Below are 19,261 nucleotides of genomic sequence, written 5' to 3' on the forward strand. Positions count from 1 at the left end.
TCTCCTTTGCTCGGAGCAGACGGAGACTGATGGGGAAGTGGAAAACGGAGGATGGGGAGGGGGGGAAGAGGCCAAACCGACCGTCTGCCCATCCATCCGTCCCGTGGTGAGGGCCTCGGTGCATCACATGCTTCCTGCCCCGGGATCAGCGAGGACAAAGCAGCTCCAGGAGGGAAGAAAAGCTCCACGGGACAATTTGGATCCCGTGGTGGGCTTGGGGTTGGCAAAGAATGTTTATGGCCCAACTCCTTCCCTGCTCCGGAGCTGATACAGCTTTGGCTGGTGGGAGCTGGGAAGTTTTACATCCAACTCCGTGGCTCCAGGCAGGATCCGGCCTCACCAAAGGGAATGAGGGAGTTTCATTCCTTAGAGCCCGGGGCATAGCCAGTGGCTGGGTGCAGAGGAAGGCCAGGGTGATGCCATGGGGCACCCATCCTTGCCCTCGCTCCAGAGATGACCCCAGGGGGGCCTCCTCCGCCTTCTCCGAGTTCCCGTCAGCCGTAACCCACCGGACGCTTCCAGCCCCCCTCGGTTTTCCCACCGGTTTTGGGGGCGATCTCCCCGTACCGGGAAAACTGAGGCACGGCCAAAGGCTCCTGGGGACACCCCCGGGCTCTGCCCACCCGGCAGCTCCCGCCCCTCGGGACTCCCCAAACCTTCGGTCCCCGGGGGCACCCCGGTGCCCGGTGACACGGGGAGGGAGGGAGGCACGGCGGGTACCCGGGAAGGATGCGTTCACCCTCCAGACGCAAGCCGGTACCGGGGCGAGAAGCACGAACCGGGCAGGTACCACGCACCGCCACCCCCGCGGAGCGCGGGGACCGGGGGGAACCGGGGAGAGGGCCCGATCCCGGCAGCGCTGCACCCGCGGGCAGCAGAGCCCGGCCGGCCCTTACCTGCTCCTGCCTCGGGGGAGCGCGGCGCCGGGACCGGGGCTGCTCCGGTGCCCCCGGTGTGGACGGGGCGGAACGGAACGGGACGGGGCGGGGCCGGGCGGGGCCGGGCGGGGGGGGGGTCGCTGCCCCCGGTGCCTCTCGCTGCCCCCGGTGCCCCCGGTGCCGGTGCCGGGTCCGGGCCTCCCGCCCGCGGCTGCTGCGAGGTCCCGAGCGGGGCCCGGAGGGGCGGTGGCCGCGGGGTGGTGGGGCGGAGCCTACGGGCGGTGCCAGCCAATGGCAGCGCGGGGCTTGCTACAAAGCAGCCAATAGGAACCCGCGGCTGGGGATCCCCCGGGACCGGGACCGGGACCGGGACCGGGACCGGGACCGGGACCGGGACCGGGACCGGGACCGGGACCGGGACCGGGACCGGGACCGGAGCCGGAGCCGGAGCCGGAGCCGGAGCCCCGGCTCCGATGGTCCCGGCGTGCGGGGACCGGTGCCGTTATGGCGGCGTGGAACGGGCACGGGTCTGTACGGAGCCGAGGGGCGCCGGGAGCGGAGCGGGCCGGGTGCTGAGGAGGGCTCCGGTAAACCGGGCTGAGCACGAGCAGCACCGGGGGGGTCCCACAAAGTCCCCTCTCTACCCCCGTACCGGGGGTGTGGGCGGCTTCTGCTCTGGGGGGGCTGCCCCAGACCCTAGACCCCCACCCGGCCCCAAACCACCCCCCACGGCCGGTGCAAACCGGGAGCGGGCATCCCCTCCGCTCGGCCGGGGCAGTGTCACGGGCGGGGCGGTAGCCGGAGCCCCCGCGGTGGGCGCAGGGCCGGTGTCTCACCGGGACCCCCCCGCTGCCCGCCCGCGGAGGCGGGTGCAGGAGTTTCCAGGTCGGGAAGCAGCAATCGGGGAGTCGCGGCCTGTGCTGGGGACCCCCAAGCCCTGCGGTCCCGCCGAGCCGTGCATCCCCATCCCAGCACCCCAGCACTGGGAGCATCCTCCTCTTCCTCCTCCTCCTCCTCTTCCTCCACCTCCTCCTCCTCCCGGCTCGGTGGGAAGGAGCCATCGCTCAGGATCCCAGTTCCCGAAGGTGGCATTAAACAGATTAAAGGTGGGATTTAGAGCGGATTAAATCTGGGTGAGCCGGAGCCTTGACTTGAATCTTGGTCTCACGCAGTGGCTTTGAAGCAGAACTCAGCCCCCCCTTCGTCCCCATTCCCCTTCAGCCCTACCACCCCCCTCCATGACACCCCCAGGACATGTCCTGCCCCGAGCCCCACCTCCTGCTGCCCCCCTTGTGCTGGAGCAGCCGGAGCAGCTGCTGCCGCCCTCCCAGACAGTTGCAGCATCAACCTGCCCGCATAAATCACCCTCCACAGCTCATCTGTGCCTGGTGGCCACCCGCAGCAATGAGACACAAGCCATGAGCCAGGAACAGAGAGCACGGCCCTGTGGGCTGAGGAGATGGGGACGGAGCAGGGGGAGGTGGTGAATGGAGCTGGGGAAGCCTCAGCAGAATGTGGCAGTGTCCCGAGTGTTCCCATCACTGCCTGCTTCTGCAGCCCCATTGCTGGCCTGTGTCCCCATTCCTGCTCTGTCACGTGTCCCCATTGCTGCCTTGTTCTGCATCCCCATTTCTGTCCTGTCCCATGTCCCCATTCCTGTCCTGTTCTGCAGCCCCATCCCTGTCTCATCCTATGTTCCCGTTGCTGTGGCATCCCTGCTGTGCTCACCCCACTCAGCCCATTACTGAAGGTGCTGTGAGGGGTGGCAGGCTGGGGTGGGCATGTGGGGTGCAGCCTGCTCCCCGGTGCTCCCCGGTACACCCCAGTGTGCCCAGCACACAAACCCTCACTTCCTGCCTCTGAGAAGCATCTCGGGGATGATCCCTGCATCGCACAGTTCTCCACCTCACTCTCAACCCCAGAGCTGGATCCCGAACCCTCGTGGGGTCGCAGCAGCCACTGGGGGCCACGTCAGGGCTCATGTCAGCACAGCCACATCTCTGCCAGTGTGGATGGAGCAGCCGTCACGGATCAGTGGGAATAGGAGCTGGCACTGCACGGATACAGAATGAAAAAGAGCTGAAACAGGATCTGGGCCAGCTCATGTGCTGCCGCTCCCCCTTCCCTCCTCCTCGCCTTTCAATGAAATGAAATGGTGCTTTGCAGAGGCTCCTCTCCCGCACGCTGAGCATCACCCCACGCTTGGGGAGGTTTCACATCTCCTCCCGCTCCCTCTCCCACTGCTCATCCCACCTCAGCGGCCGGCACATCCATATCCCCATCCGCGGCCGGTGCAGGGGGCTCCGCTCCAGGCGAGGGGGAGCATCCTCAGAGAGGCAGAGCCTGAATAATTCACTAGGGCTCGGCAAGAGAAACAGGAGCCGCTGCCGCCAGGTCACAGAGGAGAGCTGGGAAGGGCACGGACACATCCCCAGTGTCACTTTGTCACCGCTTCCAGCACCCGTCTCCATCAGCCTCGAGAGGAGCCCAAGTTCCCCAGGGAGCAGGTCCTCGGAGCACCCCGCACCACCACCCTGCTTTGCTGAGTGGGGCTGTGCAGGGGGACATGGGACAGGGCAGGAACGGGGGTCATGGGATGGGAAAGCGATGGGGACACCGGACAGGACCCACATGGCCCCATCGGGGCAGCTGCTGGGCCCCAGCAGCTCCTGGGACGTGGCAGCGGTGCTCCCCATAAAGCCCGTATTGTCACCGGGGGGTGGTGAATCCCCCGAGCAATTCCCATCCACTGGCATTTGGCATTCCCGCTGCTCCCGGCACCGTGCAGCTGTGCCTCACCACAATGGCCCCTTCTTGCCGCGTTACCGGCACCGGCTGCGCTGCCTCGGCCCCTTCCCCAGCACCAATCTGCCCTGCTGCAACCGAGCTGGAAAACCTCATCCCAGCTCCAGAGCAGAACCATGAGCAGGGAATGCTCCCCCTGCATTCGGTTATCCCGGAGGTGGATGGAAGGAAAGGGAGTGAGAAGGTGTTGCTTAGGGGTGCAGCATCCAAAGGGTGGCTGAAGCTGTCCTAAAGCCATGGGGAAAGGCTGTAGCTGGGGCAGGACCATCCAGTGCCTGCATCCTGGGGTGGATGATGCTGGGACAGGGGTGAGGCTCATCCCCTCCTCATCCAAGGGGAGAGCAACCACCATGGGAATACGCATCCCTTGTCCCCACGGAGGCGTTTTCTCCCCACCACAACCCCGCACCCAGCTCCAGCAGCCTCCAGAGGGGACTTTGCAGCAGGCGCTTGCCTCGCTTCTTCCGTCCTCGCTGCACAAAGCCGGGGCGGCACCGGCAGGTCCCATCCGGGGCTGTTAAAGCTGCTGGGGATGGAAGCGACCCAAGCAACTTCATCAAGGAGATAAAAATAGGCAGAGCTCAGCACTGCCGCAAGCACCCTGGTGGCATCCGTGTCACCAGCCACCGCGCTGGCAGGGTGATGTTAGCCCTTGGGAGTGATAATTAGTGATAATTAGCCCTCAGCACCGTTCGTTACAGCTGTATCACCATCCCACGGGTCCTTTCCCAGGGGGTTGCAGCCAGCAGATCCCCTTCCTAGGCTCGCAGCGTCCCTGTGACTCCCCCCAAAGGGCTTGTGCTGTGCAAGGGGAGGGTGCAGCCCCCCAGAGATGGGGCTTAAAGAGGGACCCAGGCCCCAGGGGTGACACTGAGGGAACTCATTGGCATCTTTTAGGGTCGTGGGAGGGAAAGGGCGATGAGTGTCCCTGGGGGTGCAGCAGGGCACGTGTGAGCTGCACCCCAACACCACCCATCAGCATGCAGCGGGGGAACACTGGGATTGAATCCCTTTGCTTCTGATGCTCAGAGGCACGGCAGTGCTAGGTGGGATGCTGAGCCACGTCGAGCCACGCTGTGCTGAGCTGAACACGGAGCCCCGGGCATGCTCCAGCCGGGACAAAAGCAAATGTAGGTTAAGCACAAAGCGATGTGGCTGCAGCACACGGAGCTCAGCGAGGAAGAGGATGGCCCCGTGGAGCAATGTCCCCGGCTGCTGTCCTTGTGCTGGTGACATATTGACTGGTAATTCCTAATCAAGTGGATTATTAATTAGCAGGAGAAGCTGATGGTTTAACCCTGGCCGGGCTGGGAGCCGGTGGTCAATGCTGATGGAGCCAGGAGAGCACCGCGGCAGCGGGAGCTGTGATCCCACATCCAACCGGATGGAGCTGATTAATCCCAGGTTTAATCAGATGAGGTGACTGCATCCCACACCTCCGCCCCCCCAGCGTGCCCCCTTTTGCTCTCCAACCCCCTCCTCCCGGTGCCGGCCTCGTGGCATCACCAGCATGGGAGCGTTTTGCTCCCCGATGATTCCATGCCGGTGCTAATCCCTCGCAGCGCCGGTCCCGCGCGGCTGTCGGCCGAGGTTTTCCATCCCTAATTAAAGCTGGGCGCGTGTGGCGGCGATTCCCAAGGGATGCTTCCCTTGCCTCCCGCTTCCTGTCAGGATCAAGGGGATAAACCAACGTTACCAGGAAAGTTAATGCCGGCAGCAGCTGAGGGAAGTGGTGACAAGCCTCAAGCCGGCAGCAGCCGTAGCTCCGGAGGTGAATCCCCCTTGGAACGCTGCCTTGGGTCCTGGTGGGATGGCAGCAGGGGCTTGGGGCTCGTGACACGAGTTGGGCAGGTCTCAGCCCAGCACCAAGCCCTGTCTGTGGCAGCTTCTCGTGGTGGTGTCACCCAGGGCAGTGACCCAAATGGCCCCAGATCCTAATGCTGGCAGGACGAGAGGTTTTGGGGTGCTGCAGCCCTTGATGTGAAGCACCCTCCATTGGGGTGCCGCTGCCATCCCACTCCTGCTCCCCAAAATCCCAGAATCCCGGAGTGGTTTGGGTTGAAGGGACCTTAAAGCTCCTCCAGCTCCAACCCCTCCCACGGGCAGGGACCCCTTCCACTGGAGCAGCTTGCTCCAAGCCCCTGTGTCCAACCTGGCCTTGAGCACTGCCAGGGATGGGGCAGCCACAGCTTCTCTGGGCACCCTGTGCCAGCGCCTCAGCACCCTCACAGGGAAGAGCTTCTGCCTTGTCTCTAACCCGAACTTCCCCTGTTTCAGTTTGAACCCATCCCCCCTTGTCCTATTGAAGAGCCCCTCTCCAGCATCCTTGTAGCCCCCTTCAGACACTGGAAGCTGCTCTGAGGTCTCCTGAGCCCCTCATATCCTGGAGCACTGGTGAGTGTCTCTGGGACTGGCACTCAGCTTGGTGAGCCGGGGGAGCTGAGCTCCATCCATAAATCCATCCATCCATCCACCCATAAATCCATAAATCCATCCATAAATCCATCCATAAATCCATCCATAAATCCATCCATCCATCCATCCATCCATCCATCCATCCATCCATCCATCCATCCATCCATCCATCCATCCAAGCTCCAACCAATCAAACCCCAGCATCACTCTGGCTCCTTCAGGCAGCTTCCTGAGCACCATGTCCTCAGCCAGGGTCTGCCAGGGGGGACCACAGCACCCGCCCCCCCCCTCCCTCCCCGCAGGGTTATTCCCGAGGCCTGGCACGGGGCTGACGTTGCAGGCAGGATGCTTCTTGCCTGGCACGGCTGCTGCCTGCTTAATTGCGCTGTAAGCACAACAGATGGCAGAATGGCTTCAAGATGTTCTTTTGCAACGTTTTGGTGCTGCCGGGCTCCTTCCTTCACCTTCCTCCATAGCAGCTCCAAGGAGGGAAGAGGCTGGGAAGAGCCCCGTGTGCATGGAGGGGGATGCTGACCCCAGCTGCAGCCGGGGAGTTAAAGGGAATTAAACCATTTGCTGGCCTCACACTGCAGCGCTTTCTCCCCGCTGTAATCCCTGCGCTTCCCGCTGCACCTCCATCACCTGCCTGCCGGGCCCGGCGGACAAAAGCCCCTTTGCCAGCGCTGCCATGTGCCCGGGCAGCTGGTGGCAGCAGCAGCCGGGTGCTGGGGTCACCTCGGTCCCATCAGGGGTGGCCCCACACGGGGGTTGTGCCATGGAGGGGGGGGGCTGTTAAGAGACCTCGTGGCTTCTTCCAGCACATCAGGTCCTCCCATACGGGAAGGATCCGGCTCCCCTCGCCATGATCCCCATGGTATTGCCATGGCTCCGGCAGTGCCGTGGCATCGGGAGCAGCACCAGGACACAGCACACACACACCACACCCCCCCAGCACCCCAGGACCGGGTGTTACCAGCACCCCGAGCCTTGCGGGTGCTGCACCCCATCCTGCGTGGCTGTGCTGTACCAGCACCAGTTACCAGCACCCAGCCCCGGCTCCCAGCCCCAGCCCCAGCCCCGCCGCAGCTCCTCCACCTTCCGCCGCCGAGCGGAGCATTAACACCGGTTGGGATGAATTATTTATGAGGCAGGTGACCTCATTCATTCAGATTGATTTTCCTCCCTGTCACTCCAATCCCACCGTGCCCTGGAACCGGCGGCACGGCAGGTACCGAGCCCTGGCCTCGGCTCTGCGCCAGGCACCAGCCAAAGGCCCTTTGCCAGCTCAGGGATCAGCATCAGCATCATTATTATTATTATTATTGCCACCAGCATCAGCGTTATTACAATAAGGGCTAGAAAATAAATATAAGCACACTATGATAATCCTGTAACTACAGAATGTACATCTATTAATAAGCACAATATTATTAATATCAATAATTTTAGTATCAATGTTATTCTCTACATTTCTGTTGAAGCTGTTACCTCCCTCCTGTCCCCCCCCAGGGGCCTGCACCACCCCGTGCTGTGCCCACCCCACCTCCCCCAGTGCAGACAGACCCAGGTGGGTGCTGACACATGGGTGGCCCCAGGGCCACGTTGTCACCCCAGCAGGGAGGGATTTGGGCCTTAGTTTCCCTCCCGGATAGGCAGGAGGGAGGCTGTGCCTTGCAGGAGGAAGGCTCCTGCAGCCAGATCTGTCAGTGGGGAAAGGCTGAGCTCAGGGATGTGACAGAGCCACCCGCTGCAGGAGGGGACGCATCCATGGTGGGGGTACCGCTGGTGGTGTGGCCTGCGCTGTGGTGCGATGGTGGGAGAGCATCAGCCCTGGGGCCACCTCGTGCACCCTGCCACCGCCAGCATCCCTCTGGATGAGCATCCCACCAGCTGAGCATCCCTCTGGCCAAGTATCCCTCCGGCTGAACATCCATCTGCCAGAGCATCCCTCCAGCTGAGCATCCCTCTGCCAAGCACCCAGCACTGGCTGATGGCCAATTCCCATAACGAGCCTGCCCATATCCCAGATTCCCCCCTGCACCAACCATGTCTAATGAAGCCGGGCCACCGCGGTGGCTGCCCATCGCTATTGTCACCTGACAATGGGAAGCGCCTGGTCCCGCTCCCCGGGAGCGCTATTAGCCCAAATATTTGCTTCCCGTCTCCAGGGTGACGGGGTTGCCAGCGCTCACCCACATCCCGCCTTTGATCATTTTCCTCTTGATCTTCAGCGCTCCAGTTCCCTGCGCTCCAATCCAGCTCCATCCCTCACGGGGATGCGGGAGCTGGGGGCAGCCGCAGCAGCGGGTGCGGGGATGCTGCGGTGGGGATGGAGGCAGGGCTGGGGATGATGGAGATGAAGGATAGAGAAGGAAGGCAGGGCTCGAGGTGATGGAGATGCTCCTTAGACAGGGCTGGTTGGGAGCACATCCTCTGGCAAAGGGACAACGGGCAAGCAGCTTCCCTTTGCTCACCTCAGACTTTCCCCCTTTGTGTCCCAGTTTCACTCTGCCTCACCTATGGATGCTGCAAAGCAGGAGGTGGGGCCGTGATCCTTCCCCAGGGACAGGTCTGCTGGTTGCAGATTCAAGCACCTGATTGCAAACCCCATCACCACCACCTCCCCATGGCCATCACCACCATCTCCCCACATACAGACACTGCAGTGCAGTGGCCATGGATGGGGGATAGACGCTTATCAAGGGGACCACACTCCCTCTACCATGCTGGGACAGTGATACCCAGCTCAGCATCGTGGCAGAAGCTCTTTGGAGTATGGATCCAGCTTCTCCCACTCCTTCCCTCTCTCCTACACACCCTTCCTGGAATAGGGAGCCAAGCAGAGCCGTCAGCAGCCCTTGCTCCCATCCCTCCCAGAACCCACCCGGGGCCAACACCGGCCCTCGGGGTGCGAACTGGAGCTGGGAAATTTCCCCCAGAAAAAGGGGACTCTTGGAGCCAAAGAGGATCAGCTCCAGGATCCGCGGGGATGTGGCGGTCGCAGGGGAGGGACTGGGAGCGCTGAGCCAGCTCTCAGCTGTGTTTAAAAAAACACAAAGCGGAATCTCCGCCAGAAAATGTTATTTCCATCACTTCGGCAACCGCCAGCGCTGCTTTGTGCTGGGAAGTGGACCCAGGATAAAGGAGATGGGGAAAGAAAGGGGCCTGGTCCCAGCTCCCCGCTGCTTCCCAGCCCGGGAATTTGGCCGGGTGGGATGGGCAGGGGCCTGAGGGTGCTGAGGCACTGGCACAGGGTGCCCAGAGAAGCTGTGGCTGCCCCATCCCTAGCAGTGCTCAAGGCCAGGTTGGACACAGGGGTTTGGAGCAACTGGAAGGGGTCCCTGCCCGTGGCAGGGGTTGGAATGGATGAGCTTTAAGGTCCCTTCCAACCCAAAGTCTGTGCTGCTGCGCGGAGCAGGAGGGACCATCAATGAGGACCTGGAAAGACCAAGAGGGGCATCATTGCTCAGGCCAGGAGGGACATCACTGCAGGGTCAGAGTGGAGGGACCATGAGGGACACTGTCACCAGGTGGGAGCACCCGAGGACACCTCGGCCCCAAGGGAGCAGCACCACGGGTGGTGGAATCAGACGTGGCCGGGCCCAGCAGAGACGCGCTCGCCTGCACTTTGCTGCATGATGGTGATTAAGTTGCTTCCCTTCATTATGGTCCCTCGGGGAGGTGTTAAACAGCTGCTGATAGAGATGGATACTTCTGAAGTGGAGTCTCCAGAGCCTCCACATCCCTGGATTTCGGGAAAAGCCACCGAGGTGCCCGGAGCAGCTCCACAGCGAACCCCTCGCACTGGTGGTTGTGCCTTCGGGGTGAGATCCCCATTGCAGGGGCAGCAAAGGGGAAACTGGGGAAGGTTTTTGGGGAGCTCTGAGGATGCCAAGTGCTGGCTGGGAGCCTGGGCATGCCCTGAGAGGAGGAGCAGGGTGACCTGAAGGGCTGGGGAGGGGGTGGGAGCTATGGGAAAAGGAGAAACCCGGCAGCAACTGGCCATTAAAATTCATGAAAGCTGTTAAAAAGCAGCAGGCAGCGCGAGCTCCTGGCTGCTGCTGACAAAGCTGGTGAAGGAGGTGTTGGTGGCATCTCCACATCTGCAAACTTGGGCTTTAAATCCCCATTCCCAAGCCGGGAATGGTCTGGGTGATGCAGTAACGAAGGGCGCTCCGGTAGCATCCGGTGATGGATGGAGGTACCAAACCTCGACCTCCAGGCACATCCCACACCTTAGTCGCCCCTCACAGGGGTCCCCCAGGTCCCCACCACTCCCTGGGCTGCGATTGGCAGCTTGGAGCTCGTTTATTTTCCTTTTTCCCATATATTTTTAGCCCCCCACCCCCCCCCCCCCGCACAGAAGCCTCCTCCCCGCTGCCTGCGAATGGGTTTAAACAAGCCACAGCGCATTTCCCTCGCTGTAATTAGCACCGTTTCTGCAGGCAAATGGCAGTCGGGAGTGGAGGTGGCATTTCCTTAATTAAAACAATTAATTAGGGTGGGGTGAGAGGGAAAAGAAAACATCTTCCCTATAGAGCCGGCTCTGAGCGCAGCCGGTCCCCCACGGCGGTGCTGCGGCTTCCTCCGGGTGACAAAGCCACGTGTGTCCCTGTGGGCGCACACCTTAGGGTGCTCCCCTGGGCATGGAGCACCCCAGGGTGCCCCTCAGAGCTGAGCTCAGCTCCCCTACCCTCAAGAGCTGGCTGCTGCTCCCAAAGCGCCACGATCCCTGCGCTGGCCGGGCTCCAGCCGGAGGATCCCGGTGCCGCCGGTCCCGGTGCCTCGCCAGGGTATAAATATCTGCGTGTTACTTAGCGACTAATTGCACAAAGCGCAACAGCGGGGGGTGCCGGCCCCTAATGAGGATCTGGAACCGCAAGCTGCTAATTGCCCCTGCGCTGAGCTGTTGCTTCACTCCTGTTGGGGCCCGGCCCGGCCGCACCGCTCTCACCGGCATCCCTTACGGCATCCCAAAGGCCAAGACTCCCTGCTCAGGGTTTTGGGGCAGGTGGGAGGCCAAATCCAAGGGTCTTTCCGTACAGATGTCCTCTCTGCGGGCAGGTGCATTCAGGCATCTACATCCTGGGATGCTCCTGGTTCTGCTGTGGATCTGGCCACTTCCCTTTGGGTGAATGGCCACAGCCAGGCTGGAGTTTACAGACCAAAGGATGCCCATCCAGCATTCCCTTGGGATGAGCTCCATACCAACGTGGCCATGGCCTCAGTGAGCATGGTGAAGATGGCTCCATGGCCAGGGAGACGCAGCACATTGGCTCCTCAGGATCTCATCCACGTGTCTGGCTGTGGTACCCACATCCTGCAGGGACTGGTTTGAATCAAGGGCTTTCCACATGCTGGAGGAGCAGCTCCAGCCAGGCCAGCGGAGCCCACTGGAGATGCCGAGCCTTTCCCAACGTGTGTCCCTTTGGCTGAGCTCATCCATCCCCTGGTTTGAGCCTTTTACTACTCTGCTCTGGTGAGACCCCCCCTGCAGCCCTGGGTGCAGCTCTGGTGACCCAGCATCAGGACATGGAGCTGCTGGAGCAAGGCCAGAGGAGGCCATGAGGATGAGCAGGCACTGGAGCACCTCCTGTATAGAGCCAGAATGAGAACACTGGGGCTGTTCAGTCTGGAGAAGAGAACCTGCCTGGAGACCTCAGAGCAGCTTCCAGTGTCTGAAGGGGGCTACAAGGATGCTGGAGAGGGGCTCTGCATCAGGGACTGCAGTGATAGGACAAGGGGTGATGGGTTCACACTGAAACAGGGGAAGTTCAGGTTGGGTATGAGGAAGAAGTTATTCCTGTGAGGGTGCTGAGGCACTGGCACAGGGTGCCCAGAGAAGCTGTGGCTGCCCCATCCCTGGCAGTGTTCAGGCCAGGTTGGACGGGGTTTGCAGCAGCCTGCTCTAGTGGAAGGTGTCCCTGCCAGTGGCAGAGGTTGGAGCTGGATGATCTTAAGGTCCTTTCCAGCCCAAACCAGTCTGCGGTTCTATGATTCATCCCAGAAGCTCCAGCATTTGTTGGTTCCCGCTGGCTCCCTGCAGGACAGGGCTCTGGCATTCCCTGGCACAGGCAGCCCTGTTTGTGACACTGGATTCGTCTCCGGCCGTACCACCACAATGTCGCGATTCCTGGTACAGGGGTTACCGTTCCCCAGAGCACTACACACAGAATTCAGGGTACCACGAAACATCCCTCCAGGCTCAGCATCTCCCCTCGGCTCTGGCCATGATGTGGATGGGGGAGAAGCAGCTCCTGGGTAAATATCTCCCTGCGGGTGCGTGCGGGGATGCTGCTTTCACAGGATTTCCAGCTTCAAAGCCTCGGCCTCAAAGCCTGCAGATCTCTTTTCATCATTTCAGCCGTGGTCTAATTACCCTGCTGGCCGCCGGCGCCGGCCGCCTCTCCCAGGTACAGCCTCCACTTAATAGCTGGGATTTATTATTTAAATGTCATTTTTCAGCTCCTGTTTCCCATCTGCGCTCGGAGGGTGCCTGTGGGATGCGGGGTACCCTACCCCCAAAACCTGCGCACCCTCAACCCCTTGCGACGCGGTGCTCACGCTCCCAGCCTGCTCTGAGCGGTGCTGAGATATTAATTAAAGGCAAGGAGCGTTCCCTGCTTCATCTTGGGTGTAATTAGATCGCGGGGATGCCGGGAAGCGGCGCTGGGTAACATTTGCCAGGGGGAATCATCCAAACCCAAGCGGAGCATCCCTGTCACCATGGATGCTCCCCAGTTACATTCGGGGGGGGGGGGGGGTTGCTTCACCAAAGGAGCAGCTCACGCTGGGGGCTGGCGAGCGGCGGTGCCGGCTTTGGCACAGAGCCCCCGTGCTGGTGACTGAGAGCGGGGAGCAGCCCCGCGGTGATGGATGCGGGCAGCAGCCCTGCGGTGATGGATGCGGGGAGCAGCCCCGGCTGCCCGCGCCTGTTAATTATTCCCTTTGGATTGATGAGAAATCGCAGCTCCCGCGGCCGCCGGGAGCCGCTCACCTCGATTCAGCCCCTGCCGGGGTCAGCGCCGGCCGTGCCGCGTCCCCCGCTCCCCGCAGGGGCTGCCGTTCCCCGCAGCCGGCTCAGCCTCGAGGATAATTTATGGTTTCGTATCCGTGCCGCTGATCTTGGAGCTTTTCCAGCCTCCTCTTCCCTCTCCCCGAGCCGCTTTTCCTCGAAAGCCGATTTCCCAGGACGGGATCCAGCTCCTCGCCGGGCTGCCGCCGTCCCCGGCATCCCTGTGTCGTGACACCCCTCAGAGACGTGGAGCTCGCTTGGGATGAACTCAGGCATGTGCTGAGCTGTGACAGGGCTCTGCAGGGCTCTGGCATCAGCTGAGCTGGTTCTTGCTCCCGTTTAAGGATGCTCCGGCCGCGTGGGAAGTGCAGCATCCCTGCAGCCTGGGAGCCCTTTCCCTATCCCCACCGGGGAGATGCACCCACCCGGGAGCCCTGTGCGATCATGGACACCCCAGCACCCCTTTGCAGAGCGTGGGTTTAAGGTGTCAAATTGCCTTTTAGTGATTAAAATGCTTTGTGGAAGTGCGGCGTGGGGATCCCGCAGGGATCTGGCAAGGGAAAGTCAGCGGCAGGCGGTGGTGTCCCTGCACCCAGGGAAATGGCCCCTGAGCCACCAGCAAGCTCAGAATTTGGGGAGAATTTGGCTGATTTTGGTGCCTTCTCGGTGGCTGTTGGAACTCTTTGCAGCTCAAGGAGAAGAGAAGCAGAGGAGGGAGCAGGCAGCTAAAGTAGGGAGAGCCCTGGGGATGCAGCGCTGCGTGGGTACCCAGAGGCCATGGTGATGGGCACCAGACTTTTGGCACTGACAAAGAGCCACGGCACGGGAAGGGTTAAAGCGAGTGGCCGCAAGCAGAGCCCTGCCAGGGGGATTAGCCATATCCCTCCAGTGCAGGCAATTCCCTGCCTTGTCCATCGATCCCTGCGAGGTGTTAAGAGAGGCTGGGGCATCGATCGGAGCAAAGCCCTGGGCGGCAGCGAGGCCGAAGGCTTCCCTGGGAAGCGGGATGCAGGATCTGGAAGCCAAAAGGGGGGGCAATATTCCCGGTGCGGCGCTGGACCCCCTCCCACCCTGGCACATCCACACCCTCTGGGGACAAAGCGTGCTGGGGGTAGGGACATGGGAAACGCCGCTGGAACCGCTCGGCGCCTGCCAGGCGCCCGCTGCGTGCCGGCTTGGCACTTCCCTGCCACAAACCTCTCCCTGGACCGCGTCCCGGTGCTCGCGGTGACAGACGGCGACGTTAAACACACCACGGGCTGATGCCCAACGCAACCGGCCCCGCTGCTCCCGTGGTATGGCTTCATCTCCCACCCTGGGATGTGGTGGGTACCGGAGCATCCCCCGGAGCATCCCCCCCACCTCCTGGCGTTCCTCGCCCCATCGGCGTGTACATAACACACGAATAAAAAAGAGTGCGATTCGATTTTCCTGAGGAGAAAGGAAGGGCTAAAGACAAAAGAGGCCGGTTACCAATTGGCGGCAGCGCAGGGAAAATTGCTATCAAGGTAAAAAATCAGAAATTAAGGCAAGGAAAGAGCTGACCTTAACTGCGGTGCTTACCCAGGGAGGAAGGGCAGGATTCTCACCATTTAATTGGAGGTTTTTAGCCGGTTTTGATGCTGGGAACGCATCATTTTTTACCAGCTCGCTGGAAGAATCGCGTAAATAAATCATGCTTTTTAAAAAGCAGCTTCTTCAACTCTGCTTGTCCTTGAATTTACTGTGTTTGGTCGTTAGGGAGCAGAGCCCCGTGTGTGCTGTGGGGTTTATCCTCTTGGAGAGGGGGCATCGGAGCTTCAGAATTGGGCTGAAAGGTGGAAAATACTGATGCGGGGTGGGGGGAACTCGACAAATAAACCTCAGGACGGGACCAGCAGCCCGCTCCCGTCCTATGGGGTGGAATTCTTTGTGGCTTCCATTCCCTCCTGGCTGTGGGAGGCGATCCCCCCTCCAGGTCTTGTCTCTGCAGCGGGTGTTGCCTGAGCTACCCCGGGGTGGGGGAAAAATGCTTCTGGCTTCGGCTGTGCCGCCGGCGAGCGCGGCGTTAGCCACGCTTGAGGAGAAAACCACAATCGCTGCCGGGGCCCCGAGCCAGGAGCCGGCCCCGGCTCTTCCCTGGCAAGAGCCCCTCTCCCAAAGGGAATCGTATGGGGGGGTGGTGGCATCCCCACGGCTGCCTGCCATGGGGACAGCCTGGTGCCGATGCTTGGGTCTGGGGGGGGGCTTTGGGCGTACTGCATTGAGCCACTGGGGAAACTGAGGCACGAGGGGCCATGGGGAAGGAGCAGTAGGGTGCAGTGGTATTGGAGGGGGGATGTGGGGATGTGCTTCATCACCCCATCACCACGCTATGAGCCCAGTGGGCAAATCCCACCATGCCTACCCCAAAAGCCTTTGATTTGCTCTTCTTCCTCACCAGGATATGGAAACCCAAAGGAGAAGGGAAAAGCTGAGGAGGAGCGAGAACAGGCGGGAGCTCTGCCAAGGGAAAGGTGAGTGTGGCAAAGCCCCCCAGCAGGGACCTGAGGGGACGGGCACGTCCTCAGGCCCCCTCGCCATTGTTACACCACCAGAGGAAGGGAAGGGAGAGTCTCCAGGTTGGAAAAAGGAGGTTGCAAAAGTCAGTGACTCCGGATGAAACGGAGCTGGAGAGAGATGATGGGGAGACCGGAGGTGACATGGGGACAGGCTGGGGTGAACAGCTGGAATGGGGCCATGGGGGCACATCTGCGTGGAAGAGCCCTGGGATCATGGGGAGAGCAGCCAGAGGGGCTGTGCAGTGGGAACAGCTGGGTGGGAGAGCCCAGTGCTGGTGATGGCCATGGCAGGGTAACACTCGTGGGGGACAAGGGGCTGTCCATGGGGCTCAGGGGGGACGGTTCCTTCCCGGCCACCCCCAGCACAGCCACGGAGAGGTTTTCTCTTCCTGGATGAACTTGATGAAGTTACTGTTCATCTCCCAGAGCAGAGAGATGGGAGCGGGGCGACAGGAACGAGGTCATGAAAGCAGAAAGGAAAATACATTAGAAACGCTCAGCTGCTCAGTCTAGCCTGAAATGTGCTTAAATCAGCCCCGAGTAAACAATGAGACGCGATTAATTGCAATTAGTCCTCATGAGAAAGGTGGCATCCGCCTCCCCTGGCTCCCCAGGGGCCGCTCCCTGCCCCGTTGGGATCACCCGGCCGGATCCAGCCCCGGGCAGGATCGGTGACGCCGTCCTTCCGAGCGCGGTGGCTGCGGGGAACCGCGTTATCTCCGCCGAGGCAGAGGCGAGAGCCCGGCAGCTGCCGGAGCTTCAAAGGAACCTGCAAATCCGGCGTATGCAAAAGCCCGGCCGGCTCCGCAGATAAACAGGGACGTGCCAGCTCCTGCGGCACCGGCAGAGCCCGGCCCCGGGGGGATGCTCAGCCCCCGGTGATGCTCAGCCCTGGGATGATGTTCAGCACCAAGGTTATGTTCAGCCTTGGGGTGATGCTCAGCACCAAGGTAATGCTTAGCCTTGGAGTAATGCTCAGCCCTGGGGTGATGCTCAGCACCAAGGTAATGGTCAGCCCCGGGGTGTTGCTCAGCCAGAGGGTGATGCTTAGCCTCGGGGCAATGCTTGACCTTGGGGTGATGCTCAGCCTCGGCACACGGCTTTTGCAGCCCCCCTCTTGGGGCAGGACTTTCGGCAGCTCTCAGGGATGCATTGGGAAGGGATGAGGACCCCGTGTCCCCTCTGTATCCTGCATTCGAGGTGCTGACGGCTGGTGCTGGACTCCCCAGGGAGCTGCTGTGGATGCCACCAGAGCCCCACAGCGCAGGGACACCCCAGTGGCCAGCGCTCCCTCCTTCCCTCCCTGCCTCCCCTGGCTGCTGACACGAGCTGCCAGGTCTCAGCTCACCACCACCAAAACACCTCCCTGGCAACAGGGATGGGAAGAGCCCGCGCTGCCTCCGGAACGGGGCACATCGCCCCCGGCTCCCTCCCTCGCACCGTGCCCGCAGCTCCGCACCTTCCCCCTGCAGCACAGCCCCGGCGGCCGGCAGGGATTTGTGCGTGTCTAAACCCCACTCAAACCGCTGGGCTGCGGCTCGGCCGAGCCGGGGGAAAGCTGCGGGGTGAGCCCCTTCCCCCGGCCCCCCCCAGCACCCCCATGGCAGGGAGCACCCGTCACCGCTGGGGATTAACCGGTGGCTGCTGCCATCAGCAGCGCCCGGGTGCCCGAGGGGTGCGCGTCCCCCAGCCCCGGAGCACGGCCCCCGTCATTAGCACCCAGAAAATGTTGGGTTTCTGGCGGGGAAAACAGAGCGGCGATGAGCATTAAACATCGAATTATAAAATTAACAGATTCCAACCGCGGATGATTTGCATGTGCAAATTAACTTAATTACCGCTCATCCTCCCCAGCGCCACGGCGCAGCCACGGCCGCGGCAGGTGCCGGGGACCCCGCGGCGCGTTTTGGGGGGGCCGGAGCCAGCTGGGGATGGACGGGGAGGGGGGGGGGTGATGGCAGCCCAGCGCATGCAGGGACACGCGTGTGCACACACGGACATGTATGTACACGTGTGTGCATGTGTCCGTGTCCACTCGGCCGGCAGCACAACGGCGGCTCTGTGGTGAGGGCCCAGGTGGGTGCTGTTGGCAGGGGGAGGGTGCTGTTGGGTGCGTTGCCCACCCAGTACCGCCAGCGTGGCTTTGCCAATGGCACCCAGCGCTGCAGGGACGAGGGGCACCCAGCGCCATAGAGACCAAGGGCACCCAGCACTGCAGGGACCAAGGCACCCGGCACCCAGTGCCACAGGGACCACGGGCACCTGGCACCCAGCATCATAGAGATCAAGGGCACCCAGCACCATAAAGACCAAAGGCATGCGGCACCCAGCGCCGCAGGTCATGGATGCATGCATACACACATGTGCGCATGCACATGAACAGGCACATGCACACACATACACAGGAATGCACACACATACATCACCATGAGCACCCCCCACCCAATGCTGGGTGCTGCTGGCACCCACCGAGGGGAGGACGGGCTCAGCCTGAGAGGATGCTGCAGGATTCCCAGTTCATCCCATGACTCCAGGCTCCTGCAGGGCCTTCCCACAGGAGCAGCAGCTGACTGGGAGCAAGGCAATCAGCCGGGTCAAGCCCACTGCTCTGACCAGAGGTGGGTGCCCTGCCTGGTGTGCCCCCCCCCGGGGAGGGTGAAGGGGTGTCCCTAAAGAACCAATGCTGAGGGTGGTTCCTACCCATGGAGGGGACATGGGGAGCAGAGGAACCCCTCCCAGCTGTGGTCCCTGTCCCCAGGGGCCACCGTGCCCCATGCCATGACACCCCCCCCTTCCCCCCCCCACTGGTGCCTGTCCTGGGGGGCTGCTGCAAAGGCACCACTCCCCAAAACCCCTGCTTGGGCCCCAGCAGGGCTGGGGGGCCGGGAGAGGGGAATGCCATGCTGGACGTGCTGGGACAGGCCTGGGGGGCTGTGGATCACACCCCACATGCTCAGCATGCATGAGGCCTGTGGGACACACGCACACGGACCCCCCTGCACCCCGTGGCAGAGAACGGCACCGCTCATCACACGGGTGGCAGCAAGATTTATGGCAAACTGCTTCACTCCTCTGCTCCTCGCTCAATTCCCAAAAGGTCAAATAAACCCCAAAGCCCGGGAATAAATCTCAGCACGGAGGCCGAGGACAAGAATAACCCTTCCCAAGCTGCCGTTTTCCAGACTGCTGGCCAAAATTCCCACCCGGGAGGATTCCTGTGTCAGGGTTCTGTGGGATATGAGGTTGCTGTGGGATTTGAGGATGCTGTGGGATGTCGGGGTGCTGTGGATATCGGGGTGCTGTGGGATGTTGGTGATGCTCATGCCATGTAGGAGGACATGTGGGAACTGGGCAGGAATTAAGAGGAGCTTTGATTGGCCTTAATTAGCCCCAGCTTGGCCGGCGAGGCTGGGGCTGTGTGAACAGGTCAAGGGGCTCCCTGGGGTCCCGTCGGTGTTCCCCTTGGGGAAGGTGAGTCAGGCGCTGAGTCACAGCCGTGGTTTCCTTCCCCTGGAGACCCCCCCCTTCCGGCATGGGCAGCCCAGTGTCCCCCCCCGGGTGGCTGTCCCCATCCCTGCCCCTGGGACGGGAGGGACCGGACAGGAGGC

This window comes from Pezoporus flaviventris, unplaced genomic scaffold (genome assembly GCF_033815535.1).
Source record: "Pezoporus flaviventris isolate CSIRO_AGI_PZ_B2104156 unplaced genomic scaffold, CSIRO_AGI_Pfla_v1 ptg000043l, whole genome shotgun sequence".
Classification (NCBI taxonomy): Eukaryota; Metazoa; Chordata; class Aves; order Psittaciformes; family Psittacidae; genus Pezoporus; species Pezoporus flaviventris.